At 41.4% G+C, this 15,695-nt stretch overlaps 1 protein-coding gene across 1 annotated transcript in view; it reads right to left on the reverse strand.

Moving 5' to 3' along the window:
• Positions 1–15,383, reverse strand: part of WDR81 (WD repeat domain 81) — an 80,963-nt gene extending 65,580 nt beyond the window's left edge. The window contains 1 exon segment of the mRNA XM_030186256.1: positions 15,067–15,383. The gene's annotated coding sequence lies outside the window, so the exon portion shown is untranslated.
• Positions 15,384–15,695: the final 312 nt, after the last annotated feature.

Genomic DNA, 15,695 nt, shown 5'->3' on the forward strand with positions numbered 1-15,695 from the left:
CACCTAGCTATGCCTCTGCCATCTCAGAGTCTACAGCCACTAACCCTTCAGTCTCTTCATGCTCCTGAGACCACAACCACTTTGCACCCAGAGACTACACCTCTAACTTGTCAGAATCTGCTAAGAATCAACTCTGTTTATCAGGACTTTAGATTGTGCCTTTGCCCCAAGGCTGTTATAGCATATGCCTCAGTGTAAGGTATGTTGTATGGTGCTTACAGAACTTTGTTGATCATTCCCAGCTGCTTCCATTAATGATGCAAATTTGGCTCCTCACATGGGCACAAAAACCCAGGGCAGATCCAAGCAGTTTCTGTGCTGGCTTCATGGTTATTGGGGCTTCTTTCTCCTTGTTCCAGAGATGATCTAGAATCCTAGTGGTTAGTGCAGTGGACTTTGATCCTGGGGAACTGAGTTCGATTCCCAGTGCAGCTCCTTGTGACTCTGGGCAAGTCACTTAACTCTCCATTGCCCCTGGTACAAAATAAGTACCTGAATATATGTAAACCGCTTTGAATGTATTTGCAAAAACCTCAGAAAGGCGGTATATCAAGTCCCATTTCCCTTTCTTTCTGGGCCCTAGCCTTGTTCTTGTATTTTTGTTCCTGAATCCTGTCCTAGTTCCTGGCATTTGTTCTGTTTATCCTGAATCTTGGTTTTAGAGCTTTTTCCTGGTCATGATCCCGATAGCCAACTGTGAATCACTAAAAGGCCTGGAAGCCACCCAGACCCCAGTGCTCAACCTGTGGGAAACAGCTACTGATGAAGAAAGAATCCCTGTCCATGGTTAGCTTCTGGGTGTTTCTTGTATTCTTATCTGTCCCTGACAAAGGTTATAGTCTGCTAAGAAGTCATCACATAACTGTTCCAAGTCACACTACACCCCACAGAGTCTGCAGCCACTAATCTCTCTCTTTGCACCCCATAGAGACTTGCAGACATTATTCCAAACCTGTTTGCACCCCGCAGAGGCCAGAGTCACTAAACCCTTCTTTTTACACCCCTCAGAAGTCAAGAACATTGATTTTACTGGGCAAAAAAGCCCTTCCAAGGCACCTGCCTCTAACCTTTTGGTATAGATAACGTCTGTTTATATCTGCATGCAATATTACCAGTGGATATAAAATTCAACAGAGCTGTCAAGACATATTTGAAACTTTCCATATGAAATAAAATTCTAAATATATTCTGGGATACAAAGACATCAGTTGATCATTCTGAAAAAGAACATACCCTTCATGATTAGAATGAAAGGGAATAAAAGTCAGACTTCCGCTATGCAGGACTAATACTAATAAACTGAAGGGCAAGGAAAAATACTAAGAACACTTTCATAAGAAATCATACATGCTATAAATGATAATGCCTGAAAATGGTGTGTTGTCATGTAAACAATCAGTAATTAAAGGTGCCAACTACATTCCAAATCACTCCCAATAGCCAGGTCTAAGAACTGGCCCACTTACTCTGAGGATATGCTATATGGATGTCGTTTCCAATGCATTACTTAAGGGGAGGTAATGAATTGGAATCTGGCCTCTTTCTGCACACCCAATCACTTGTGATATTTGGTAAGTCCAAAAATAATAAGTCTTCAATGTGACTAGCTTTATACAAAATGTGGTTCAGCCAAATAAAAGTCATATTGAAAACACTACTAAGTACAAATATCATATTAGTATATAAACAGTGGGATGGAATAAAACTGTAGTCAGTCCTCAGTTGCCAACTAAACTTCCTTATGCCAAAGTTTCATTAGAAATAACCCAGTGGTTCTGGAGCACGTGAGGTGAATTTGCCACCAATCTATTTTTGATTAGAGAAATTGGTGATTATGCCCCTTCTCATGTCCCCAATACCATCATTCTCTAAAGCTCAAAAGGCAGGAATGTCAGATGTTCTTCCAAGGATTTCCATGCATACGAATTTGGTTCATGTCAGCCAAACAGTTTAGAAAATAAAAGGGGGACACAGAAGCACAAACACTGACATCGCAGCCATCTGTTCAGCCTCTCTTCCTTACGGAGCCAAGCGTAAAAATAACCTTGTATAACATTAAGAGGGACACCCAATAGATGAGCTAGCAAAATATTTACTAAAGTGCAGCAGTTCACGTGAAATCTACTAATATTAAAAAGATGAAATGTCTTTCACAACAACACAGCTAACTTTTAAGGTTCTCAGAACTTAAAATGAATAATTTTATCATCTTTAAAAATGTATATGGTTGTTCTCTTGCTGCTATTTTACCATTAGAACATTTCTCTGTATTCTGTTGCTTTTTGATTTGATTTTGCTCACACCTTTTTCAGTAGTAGCTCAAGGTGAGTTACATTCAAGTACTACTACTATTTAGCATTTATATAGCGCTACAAAGCGTACACAGTGCTGCACAAACATAGAAGAAAGAGTCCATGCTCAAAGAGCTTACAATCTAATAGACAAAAAATAAATCAAGCAAATCAATTAATGTGTAGAGGAAGAGGAGAGGAGGGTAGGTAGAAGCGAGAGGTTACAAGTGGTTACAAGTCAAAAGCAATGTTAAAGAGGTGGGCTTTCAATCTAGATTTAAAGATGGTTAAGGATGGGGCAAGATGTAGGGGCTCAGGAAGTTTATTCCAGGCGTAGGGTGCAGCGAGACAGAAGGCGCAAAGTCTGGAGTTGGCAGTAGTGGAGAAGGGAACAGATAAGAAGGATTTATCCATGGATCGGAGTGCAAGGGAAGGGGAGTAGGGAAGGACTAGTGTGGAGAGATACTGGGGAGCAGCAGAGTGAATACATTTATAGGTTAGTAGAAGAAGTTTAAACAGGATGTGAAAACAGATAGGGAGCCAGTGAAGAGACCTGAGGAGAGGGGTAGTATGAGTAAAGCGACCCTGGCGGAAGACGAGACAGGCAGCAGAGTTTTGAACCGACTGGTGAGGGGAGAGGTGACTAAGTGGGAGACCAGCAAGAAGCAGATTGCAGTAGTCTAAATGAGAGGTGACAAGGTTGTGGAACAGGGTTCTGGTAGAGTGTTCAGAAAGAATATTTCTCTGTCCCAGGAGGGCTCACAATCTAAGTTTGTACCTGAGGCAATGGAGGGAAAAGTGACTTGCCCAAGATCACAAGGAGCAGCAGTGAGATTTGAACCAGCCACCTCTGGACTGCAAGACCGGTGCTCTAACCACTAGGCCACTCCTCCACTCCACTTTTTGGATCTTAAATAAAATCGTATCTTCCTAATCGTACTCTCTTCTAGTCACAAATTTCCCATAAATCATTGTAGGTCACAGAAATTTGTCAAAAGAAGTGATGTGAAAACAATTTCTAACTCACGAAAGGCTGGGCTTTCATTGCTCAAGTTCCTGTTTCTCTTCGATACAAAAGAGTAAGCACTGGTGTTGGATTCTATCAAGGACCTCTTGTACGAAAGATTTGCCTATCTCCTTCTTAAGACAAGTGCCTTTGGTTAAGATGGTTCTTCTACCAAAGCTGTTGTACCCCCTTCAAATGCTGCCCCTTTGCATCACACAAGGACAAAACGTCATATCAGGGGATAGTGACTTCATTCCTATGGAAAGCCCGATGGGCACAGATTAGCAATAACAAACTCACCAGGGACAGAGTGAGGAAGGAGTTATCCTGCCTGATCTTAAAGCTCTACAACATAGTGGCTATGTTATGTTGGATTCATGAAATCCACATGGGATCTTACAAATATGCACCAGACTACGTTTGATCAGATGATACCTTACCACACTCGGTATTCAATGCCATTCATTCTAGGAGAAATAGCTATGTTTATCATCTTTACTGTGCCCTCTAAGGATAGCTTGGGAGTGGTGGAGGGCCAGATTGGGGGGGGGGGGGGGGGACAGTGGGTCCGTCTCCCTTTCTGAAATTTGTGAACAGCCCAGACTTCCACCTAGGTCAGGATAAGTCCCCCTCTGGAAACTAGCTTCAGGGAAGATGTAGATGTGGGTCAAGTGGTGGCCTTGGGGATAGGTGACATCCCTTCTTTTAAATCTGGTCAAAGTGGAATCTCCCTACTGTGTGTTTTTTCTCCTATCTTCAACTTAGGCATTATACGTTCCATGAAGAGCCCAGACACTAGATTACCCCTCTTTCACTACATTAGATACCATTTCCCACCCCCGTCTCCGTGAGTTCTGTCTCCATCCCCATCCTCACAGGTTCTGTCTCCGTCCCTGTCCCGTCCCCATGGGCCCTGTCTCTGTCCCCACCCCATCCCGTGGGATCTGTCCTCATCTGCAGAAGCCTCAAACTTATGATTTTATATTTAAATCTTTTTATTAAAGTATAAAAAAAGAATATGCTGTGCAACTATTGTTTATAAACTCAAATAGAAAACAATAATAAAAAATGAGCAACTTATCTTCTTAGAAGATGTGCTGGTAGCAGGAATGCAGGATCTCCCATGCAAATTTTGCTAGTTGTGGCAAGTATGTTTGCTTGTTTCTCCAAAAAATCAAAATATTGTTGTCTGCATCACTCAAACATAAACAACAGTCCAGTTCATAAACAGGCTGCAAAGTAGAAAAATTACATGTCCCCATCCCTGCTATGTCCCCGTGGGATCTGTCCCCCGCCCCGTTCCCTTGAGCTCTGTCCCTGTCCTCATCCCCGCGGATCCCCGTCCCCGTGTCATTCTCTATCTCCATCAATGAATGAAGCTTCTTTCGGCTTCAATATGAATTTAAATGTGTGGCTCTAAATAATTCAGGTTATGCATGAATGAGAGTTTGTTGATTGCATGGGTTATGTTTGTATTAGGAAGTTCTTGTTAATGAATGTTTGTTTATTTTTATATTTTGTAAACCACTTGGATTGACTTGGATGATGAAATGGAAAAAGTCCTTGTTCATTCACAGTTGCAAGGAAAAACGTAGCAGACAAGAATAGAGAGATGCACGTTCAGAGGAAACAATTCAAGAATTCAAATTTGAGGTATTTGCACTTCATAGAAATGAGAAAATGTATAATTTAAACTTAAGACATTCCTCTTTGAGATGCATATGGCCCTTTATCTGTCCTTTGCCACTTCTTGACACTGACTGAAGTAACCAGCGTCTTCTTATGCTCTACTCTTTTCTTTCCTATTACCAATGTACTTCCTTTCATCTACTGTGTGATTTTATGTACAAACTTCTCTCAGGCAACCTAATAAACCTTGAACTTAAGCAAAATCCATAACCTAACAACCTTATATGTTTTTGTGTGGATGCTTATTTAGGGCACTTCCTGTGGCCCCCAACACAGTTGAAGTGTCTTAAAACTACCGAACACACAGTTTCTTTTAAATATGCTCTGATAATTTAAAACAAAGCTTGGCTCGCTGCAGCTCTTCTGAAAATGGCAAAGCACTCGGTATTAGTGAATAGAAGATGAAGCATTAAAAACAAACAAACAAAAAAAAAAGCCCACTACTGGGCTTTTCAACAGCAATGCCCAATATTGCCTACAAAAGTCAGAAGGACTGACTTCCCTCCCCTACCATACACATACTCACTTCAGTTGCTGCAGCACTATCAATCAAACCCAAGGCTTCTGGCCCCCCATAAAACTGGATCATACAACTATCCAATGCATGAAAAAAAATTATTCAGGAGCCCAAACCAGAAGCATATTAAAGATGTATAATACCTTAAGATGACAAAGTATCAAGAATTGAATTCACCCAACCTAAGTGCAACCAGAACCATGTACTCACCTCTAGGGCCGCCGAGAAACTGGGCCAGGCCCGGGACAAGGCTGCCCCCGGGGGCCCCCCAATCCCGAGGTCGCCGGGCCCCCCCTCCACCCAGCCCTCTCTCCACCCCCAGGCCCTCTGCACTGACCTTTAGCGCCTCACCTTCAAAAGCGCAGCAACAAGCAGCGGCAGACCACTCCTTCCTTCCGTGTCCCGCCCTTGCGGAAGTTACATCAGGCGAGGGCGGGACACGGAAGGAAGGAGTGGTCTGCTGCTGCTTGCTGCGCTTTCGAAGGTGAGGCACTTAAGTTCAATGCCAGGGAGCGACGGAGGGCGGGTGGGCTGGACTGTGGCGCCGGCCCCCCCCCCCCACAGAGGCCCGGGCCCGGGGAATTTTGTCCCCCCTGTCCCCTTTTGTCCCCCCTGTCCCCCCCCTCTCGGCGGCCATGCTCACCTATCTACAATCTCTTCATCAATGGTTGATAATTAAATTGAACTAATTCACTCATTTGCACCAACAGCAAGACGTCAAGATAGCACAGCGCCTTATTATTCCACTGAAACAGACACACTAATAGGGCCTTCAATAACCATAAATCCCCCCCCCCCTCCTCCTCAGGGGCATAATCTTGGATTTTGCCAGTTTCAGTTTAAATACCACCCTAAAGTTATCTAAGATGCACAAGAAAGCAGAAGTAAATTATTCAGTTCTGCTATATATTACAACACATCATCCGCATTCAAAGCAACACATTGCTCTACTGCCTGCACCACCATACCCTTAAGCTGTGGAGCTCCGAATCAGACCCACAAGAGGCTCAATGAAAAGGTTAAATAAGAGAAAGTGGAAAACTCTGCTGCATCTCAGCAAGGAAAAGCTATCAGAGTCCACTCCGTTCCCTTTCCTTCTCCGGTGTCCCACCCACTATATGGGGTGTACGTTCGGCACCAAAACACAGCACATATGTGAAAAATAGCAGAAAAGACATTAAAAATAGGTAAGTGGGTTAATATGTTGGGCCATTTTGTCATAGACTATTATGTCAGGGCTTTTTTGTTAGTTTTTCTTTTGTTGGGGCTATTTTGTCTTGGGGATGTTTTGACCTGGTACGATAAATCCACGTACAAGAGTGTGGCGCACTGAAACACTGAAAACATCCGTAATCAGTGCAAAGCCAGAAAAATCTGCTCTAGAAACAGCTAAAATGTGCAACTGAAAAGAAAATTTTCCCTATCTAAAACAACTCAAGTAGCAGAAGGATTCCACAGTGTAGTGCAAACAAGGGCTTCAAAGAGCGTTGGCGATTTTCCTCTATTTATCTACAGCATTCAATACACTCAATCAAGGGATTCTTTTGACTAGACTGTGACTGAGGGAATGGTATGAGAGTGCCTCAAATAATTCCTGGTGGATTGGGCTCAAAATGTACTGTGGGAAGGGACATGGAGTGAACTCTAAATCAGTCAAAATACAATATGGATTACCCCATGGATCAGTGCTCTCTCCATTAGTCTGCAATCTTTTATGAATCCCCTGCTCTTGTTGCCAGATCAGTTTAGCATCCACAATTATATTTTTATATTGGTGCACAAAAATATAAACCAAGACGGTTCTTTGATCAAGTTAGACAAGTAATAAACTTCCCTTGTAAACTGGTTTCAGGCACATAGTTTGAAACTAAACTCATAAAAAACTGAGTTTATGTAGAATGGTCATGGAGGCAGGCCTGGCCTTTGAAATGTTGCCCCTTAATTACAGTTGTATAATTTAGAGCACAGGAAGTTAAGAAGTTTGGGAACAGCAACCAATGCAGACTTATATCTGTGCTGTTCGGTGTGTGATTTGCTAGCCTGAGATCGGTGCATTTATTCAAGGACTGCTGAATCTAGGTGATCTGGTAGCAGCAGGCCACACCTATGTTACAACTAAACTGGACTACTGCAACAGTTCATACAGTGGAATAAATTCCAAAGTACAGTTCAAATGCCTGGAATTCATCCAAAATAGAGCTTCATGATTGCTGATGAGCAAGCCATCATCTAACCATGTAACATTGGTTACCCATTGAATAGGTCCAATTTAAAAACCTTGTTTCTGGTTTCTAAAGTCTTTTGTTGTGACAGGTTACAGTACTTGGCTAGTTTCGTTACTCCAAAAGTGCCCAGAAGGGCATTATGTTCTTCACAGCAGAAGCTAACAAATGTGCTAGAATTAGCTAAATTATACAGTACCCAACAACTTTTGCCTATTATGGGCTGGGATTATGAATATATTTTCTTCAGAACTACGGCTGGAATAATGTTCTCTCTCTTTGAGTAAGAGGTGAAATCTTGGCTATTTATGGCAGCCTCTGGAAGAATAAACAAGAAGTGACACAGGGATGCTGACTGTTTGGCAGAGATGCAGGGAAGTACAATAAGGAAATAGAGGGTTGAGCCAAGTGTCATAATTGTATTTAAGGGATAGTTGGGTTTTAGATTGTGTTGGTATGAGTTTGGTGTATTATGGGAGGAATGGGTTCAGAACATACCCACTTATGGGGTGAGACCGTTTCAAGGAATTTTACGGTAACCAATTTTGAGTTTAGTTGGTAAGGCGTATGTTGAAATGTAAATAAATTCAAGTCAAGTGCTGTGAAAGGCAATATATCAATTGTAACAAATTAGAAACATTTTTCATATTCAGGCTGTATATGAGACCTGAATATACAGGTACAAACAAATTAAAAGCCCTCCAAGACAGGACAATATTGACTGTACCTGAATATAACACCTTGAGCTACCACTGAAAACATGGGATCGAAATACAAACTAAAAAATATATAAGTACATAAGTATTGCCATATTGGGAAAGACCAAAGGTCCATCAAGCCCAGTATGCTGTTTCCAACAGTGGGTCACAAATACCTGGCAAAATCCCAGAAAAGTACAAAACATTCTATACTGCTTATCCCAGAAAGAGTGGATTTTCCCCAAGTCCATTTAATAATGGTCTATGGACTTTTCCTTTAGGAAGCCGTCCAAACCTATTTTAAACTCCGCTAAGCTAACCGCCTTTACCACATTCTCTGGCAATGAATTCCAGAGCTTAATTACACGTTGAGTGAAGAAAAACTTTCTCCGATTCATTTTAAATTTACTACATTGTAGCTTCATCGCATGCCCCCTAGTCCTAGTATTTTTGGAAAGCGTAAACAGACACTTCACATCTACCCGTTCAACTCCACTCATTATTTTATAGACCTCTAACATATCTCCTCTCAGCCGCCTTTTCTCCAAGCTGAAGAGCCCTAGCCGCTTTAGCCTTTCCCATAGGGAAGTCATCCCATCCCCTTTATCATTTTCATCGCTCTTCTCTGTACCTTTTCTAATTCCACTATATCTTTTTTTAGATGCGGCGACCAGAATTGAACACAATATTCGAGGTGCGGTCGCACCATGGAGCGATACTAAGGCATTATAACATCCTCATTTTTGTTTTCCATTCCTTTCCTAATAATACCTAACATTCTATTTGCTTTCTTAGCCACAGCAGCACACTGAGCAGAAGGTTTCAACATATCAACGACGACACCTAGATCCCTTTCTTGGTCAGTGACTCCTAACGTGGAACCTTGCATGACGTAGCTATAATTCGGGTTCCTCTTTCCCACATGCATCACTTTGCACTTGCTCACACTAAACGTCATCTGCCATTTAGACGCCCAGTCTCGTAAGGTCCTCTTGTAATTTTTCACAATCCTCCCGTGATTTAACGACTTTGAATAACTTTGTGTCATCAGCAAATTTAATTACCTCACTAGTTACTCCCATCTCTAGGTCATTTATAAATATGTTAAAAAGCAGCGGTCCCAGCACAGACCCCTGGGGAACCCCACTAACTACCCTTCTCCATTGAGAATACTGACCATTTAACCCTACTCTCTGTTTTCTATCTTTTAACCAGTTTTTAATTCACAATAGAACACTACCTCCTATCCCATGACTCTCCAATTTCCTCCTGAGTCTTTCATGAGGTACTTTGTCAAACGCCTTCTGAAAATCTAGATACACAATATCAACCGGCTCACCTTTAGCCACATGTTTGTTCACCCCTTCAAAGAAATGCAGTAGATTGGTAAGGCAAGATTACCCTTCACTAAATCCATCTTGACTTTGTCTCATTAATCCATGCTTTTGAATCTGCTCTGTAATTTTGTTCTTTATAATAGTCTCTACCATTTTGCCCGGCACCATCGTCAGACTCAACGGTCTATAATTTCCCAGATCTCCTCTGGAACCTTTTTTAAAATCAGCGTTACTTTGGCCACCATCCAATCTTAGGGTACCACGCTCAATTTTAAGGATAAATTACATATTACTAACAATAGCTCCGCAAGTTCATTTTTCAGTTCTATCAGTACTCTAGGATGAATACCATCCGGTCCAGGAGATTTGCTACTCTTCAGTTTGTAAAACTGCCCCATTACATCCTCCAGGTTTACAGAGAATTCATTAAGTTTCTCCGACTCGTGAGCTTCGAATACCATTTCTGGCAACAGTATCCCACCCAAATCTTCCTTGGTGAGGACCGAAGCAAAGAATTCATTTAATCTCTCCGCTATGGCTTTGTCTTCCCTGATCGCCCCTTTTACCCCCCGGTCATCTAGCGGTCCAACCGATTCTTTTGCCGGCTTCCTGCTTTTAATATAAATATACCTAAAAAAAATTTTTACTATATGTTTTTGCCTCCAACGCAATCTTTTTTTCGAACTCCCTCTTAGCCTTCCTTATCAGCTCTTTGCATTTGACTTGACATTCCTTATGCTGTTTCTTATTATCTTCAGTCGGTTCCTTCTTCCATTTTCTGAAGGAAGGATTTTCTTTTAGCTCTAATAGCTTCCTTCATCTCACTTTTTAACCATGCCGGCTGTCGTTTGGTCTTCTGTCCTCCTTTTTTAATACACGGAACATATTTGGCTTGGGCTTCCAGGATGGTGTTTTTGAACAGCATCCACGCCTGATGTAAATTTTTGACCCTCGCAGCCGCTCCTCTAAGTTTTTTTTTCACCGTTCTTCTCATTTTATCATAGTCTCCTTTTTAAAAGTTAAATGCTAAGGTATTTGATTTCCTATGTACACTTACTTCAAAGTTAATATCAAATCTGATCATATTATGATCACTGTTACTGAGCGGCCCCAGCACCATTACCTCCCGCATCAGATCATGTGTTCCACTAAGGACTAGGTCTAGAATTTTTCCTTCTCTCATCAGCTCCTGTACCAGCTGCTCCATAAAGCAGTCCTTGATTTCATCAAGGAATTTTACCTCCCTAGCGTGCCCCGATATTACATTTACCAAGTCAATATCAGGATAATTGAAATTGCCCATTATTATTGTTTGTTTGCGTTCCTAATTTCCTTTAACATTTCTGCATCCGTCACAATATCCCACTGACAGCTTCTGTTGGGTATTCGTCCTCTGGGATATACAATATCTACTCTGTGTATATCCTTTCAGAGGTACAGATTGCAGGATTGCATATAATATTCTAGAAAAAAATAAGATCTATTGGTTATACATCTCTCGTTATACCTTTACTCTGTTTTGCAACCTTAAAATCAAACACCATCATCCCAAGATCTTTCTGTCGTGTGTATTAGTATCTCACCTAGTATGGTGTATTGCTCCCTTAGATTTCTGCACCTTAACTCCCTAATTCTATATAGTGCACAAGTTAGACAGCTAACTTTAGGAGCTCAGACAACGCTTAGGCACTGTTCTATTAGTTGGTACTTAAGTGCTTTAGCATGTAACAGCACAGGATGAGACACAGAGAGACCAAACTTATAGAATACTATAAGCTGTTCACCTAGGTACCAGCATTCACATCTGCCCTTTGCACACCTAAATTTCAACTTAGGCTTTATTCTATAATGGATTCTGGGTGCCCAGATGCCATTGCAAAATACTATCTTAATGCACAGGTTTTAGATGCCTAATTTTTAGGGTCCTTTTTAGAATTGCCTCCTAAATGGACAACATTATACTTTGCCACTGAATTTTAGCTGTCAAGCACTTGACCACTGCTCAACCCTATCTTAGTCCAAATGTTTTTATTCAGTTTTACACGCTACAATAACCTTGTATAATGAACAGAAGTCCTCTCAAAGATTTCAAATGAATATGAAGTCCACCAAAATCAAACACAGCAGTCCTACAGTCCCTGAAGTATTAGAGAAAACAAAACTCCCCTCCCCCAACCCAATAAATCTGAAAAAGACATAAACAATGACAAAACATCACACATATCTTTAAAAAAAAAACAAGCCAGAAGAATGAACTTAAATAGGAATAACTCAGTATTTCATTCCAAAGGGGAAAGGCCTTGGTTCTTATAGCCTCCTCCCCTTAAATACCCAAGCCCTCCAACCGCAGTAGCACCATAACTCTTCCCTACTCATTCACTCAATCTGTCTTAAAACATTCTTTTTTATCTGCCCAATAAGAGTGAAAGCTGTTGCACATCCTGTACTAAGGAACATCCTTCCTACTTAACACTACTTCAGAATCATTTATGAAAATAAATAACAAACCCCTTTCCTCAGAATTAATTCCATTTACTACTACCCTCCTCTCCCTCAGCCAGTTTTGAATACAGTCGACCATCTTACAGCATATTAGGCTGCTTAGTTTATTTATGAGCTTTTTAGATGAGAGAGCATCAAAGAATACCATATCCAGTGCTTACAATCTCCCTTTGGTAAAACCATGGTGCCATAGATTCTACAATCTGCTAGATAAGATGTTCCACTATTCGTCCTCTGAATACAGACTCCATTAATTTAACTACTACTGAGATTAGAATATATGGCCTATGGTTATCAGCCTCCTCACTACTTCCATATTTAGTTGTTCCTGCTAAAAGAAAACACCTTATGTCCTGTGTTCATCCCTCTTTCTCAAACCTGTGTTGCAGTACCCCTCCCACCAATCTGGTTTTCAGAGTACCCATAATGAATATGAATGAGAGAGATGTGTGAAGGCACTGTGCCAGCAAAGACAGTAGGTGAGGGAGAAGATCAGAGGATCTCCAGGACACAGCCAATCTGCACAGTGAAGAGAAAGGCAGTGCCGGCAGCCAGAATTCTGAATGGATAATAAGCCATAAGTGTCTGGTGACCCAAGGAGAGCTATCACTGCAGGATGATGTGGTGAAGAAGAAAAAGTGAAAGCAGCTGAAGTTGGGGAGCCCAAGATCACCCTCATGGATGTAACTACCCTAGAAACGGCAATTGCACTTCAAGACCTGGAGGGTTCCAGAAAACCAGCATGGGGCTCACACATACACACTGCTGTGCTGGGGGCATCACAAAGAGAAGACAATACCAGCCTTTTGAGCTAGGCAGCATGGAATAAATAATGCAGTTTTCATCCATACATCTCTTAGGATACACAGCCTCTCCAACTTGTTAGAGACTACATCTGTCTTTCTCTAGTCCTCTGTAACCAGAGTCATTGTTGCCATTTTTCTAAGATAAATGATATATTGTCTCCTAATTTCTTGAGCTTTGCATGTACAGCACTGAATTAGCTCTTAGCCAGTCCATTTATTATGAAGTAAACAGGACATGTCTCACCTTTTCCTTTTTCCTACTGTATCCCAACTAGCCCAGGATCGGATACACATTTGGCCATCTTGCATCTGTCTAATCCTACCCCTAAATCTATGCTTCTGACACAAGCCACTGGCTGGAAGAAGTTGTTACCTCTTTTGAAATCATCTGATACTAAACTCATAATCTTTGTTACTGTGATCTTCCATCTCCATATTAGATGCCTCCGTGGGCCTTTCATTCACGATTCTGTACTAGCATCATTTGAAGCAGTATTTCTCAAGCCCAAAGTACCTTCTAACGCAGGGGTGGACAACCTTTATACATAGAGGGCCACATAAATATCAGTACTATCCCGCAACATTATGGAATGTCAGAAATGGAAATGTGTCAAAGACCTCCACTGATAAATAAATACGTAAAATTTAATTAACAATGAAAAACAAACTGCAAGAGGGGCTATTCTGAAAATATTTTTGAAATGCAGTATTTAAAACCACCAAAGCACTGGTTAATGATGTTTTCTGTGCATACTCCCTATGGTCTCAGCTTTTCCGAATATTCCGAATATATATGATATCTGCATGCAATAAAAGAAGTGCACTACAAATCTCTCATGCATATTCATTATGGGTACTCTGAAAACCAGACTGGCAGGAGAGGAGGGGGTCAAGTACACCAGGACTAGCTTGAGAAACACTAACTTGGAGGATGTGTGCATAAGAATAGCCAAACTGAATCAGACCAATGGTTCATCTAGTCCAGTATCCTGTTTCCAACAGTGGCCAATCCAAGTCACAAGTACCTGGCAGAAACACAAATAGCTGCAACATTCCATGCTACCAATTCCAGGGTAAGCAATGGCTTCCCCATGTCTATCTCAATAAACTATGGATTTTTCCTCAAGGAACTTATCAAACCTGACTCACAGTCCACATCCTACCTGAACCTATTAGCATCCATCTACTCCTCATTATTCATATTATTCAAGGGAATGGGGGTGAGAGTTATATTCTAGATATAAAGGAAGGCCCTGTAATCTGGTTAATTCTGCCTTGAGCTGCGCCATCTCTATTTTCAGTCTAGAGAGCTCTATACAGATTAGACAAAATTCAATTATCCAGATTTCAAAAAACACTTCCATATTTCTACTTCTTTTATTTCCTGTTTTAGAAAAAAAAAAACCTAAAAACTAGCACTTTTTTCAAATATTCTTTTCCTAATTGCCCTTTGTAACAGGGAACACTGTCTAAATTTGAAAGGTTGCAGAAAGAGCACCTATACAAGAAAAACAGGAAACAGTGGGAGAAGAGACTTGCCAATCAATACGAAGGAAGCACAAAATTACTATGAAAAAGCCCCATCACAGACAGGCTCTAGGGAGAAGCAGAAGATTGAAGTAGACAATTCAATAATTATAACGGCCCAAAGCAACATTTTTTTTTTTTTTTTTTTGCAAAGAAGCACTGGACAGTATTGACTTGTAAGTGATGCACAACTTTTAATAAATTGGGGGTGTCAGCAAAATAATAACAATAATAAAAGTGCTTAAATTTTAAAAAAATATAACCGCAGATAGTATGGGGATCACCAAAGATACCAAGTCACACGAATCCGGCTGTATTCACACTCTCACACGCCAAATACCCCTCCTCACACGCATTCGGAGATCCAGGGTCCGGTCTCCCCCTCCCCATGATCTGCCTCGATACAGCACCTCTTCCTCAGACTAACGCCCCTCCCCCTTCTCCACCACCACCATCCCGTCAAACTCATACCTGAGGACGCCCACTAACAATCCCACAGCTTTCCTTCTCCATCCAGTGCCCCGTTGCCTGTACATACACACAACTCTCCCTCCGCATCCCGCCTTGCCGGAAACAGGAAGTTGCGTCAGGCAGCTGAGCATGTCCGAAGCTGAAGTCGGGAACGAGACAGCGTTGATGCGGTAGTGGTCCCTTAAAGGATGCGAGGATAACCATAGTTGCTTTTACAAATAGCTATGGGGGAAGCTCTGTGAAGATGCGCTTTTCTGCTAGCCATTGCGACTGAATACGTTTTGTGAGTGGTTAAGGCAGATGCCGCTCTTGTACAGAAAGAAATAACTGAGATGGGATTGGGGGGGGGGGGGGGGGGGGGGCTGGGGATTTATTTATTTGTAGCATTTGTATCCCACATTTTCCCACCAATTTGCAGGCTCAATGTGGCTTACATTTGCCGTAAGGGCGGATGCCATTTCGGGTAGTAGAATTGCAAAGGTTATTGCGTAAGGTGCATACATACATGATAACATACATGGAATAGATCATGGTATATATATATATATATATATATATATATATATATATATATATATATACACCATGTGCGTACATACATGGTAGAGAAGAATAATTATGGTATTGCC

This window comes from Microcaecilia unicolor, chromosome 13 (assembly GCF_901765095.1).
Source record: "Microcaecilia unicolor chromosome 13, aMicUni1.1, whole genome shotgun sequence".
Lineage (NCBI taxonomy): Eukaryota > Metazoa > Chordata > Amphibia > Gymnophiona > Siphonopidae > Microcaecilia > Microcaecilia unicolor.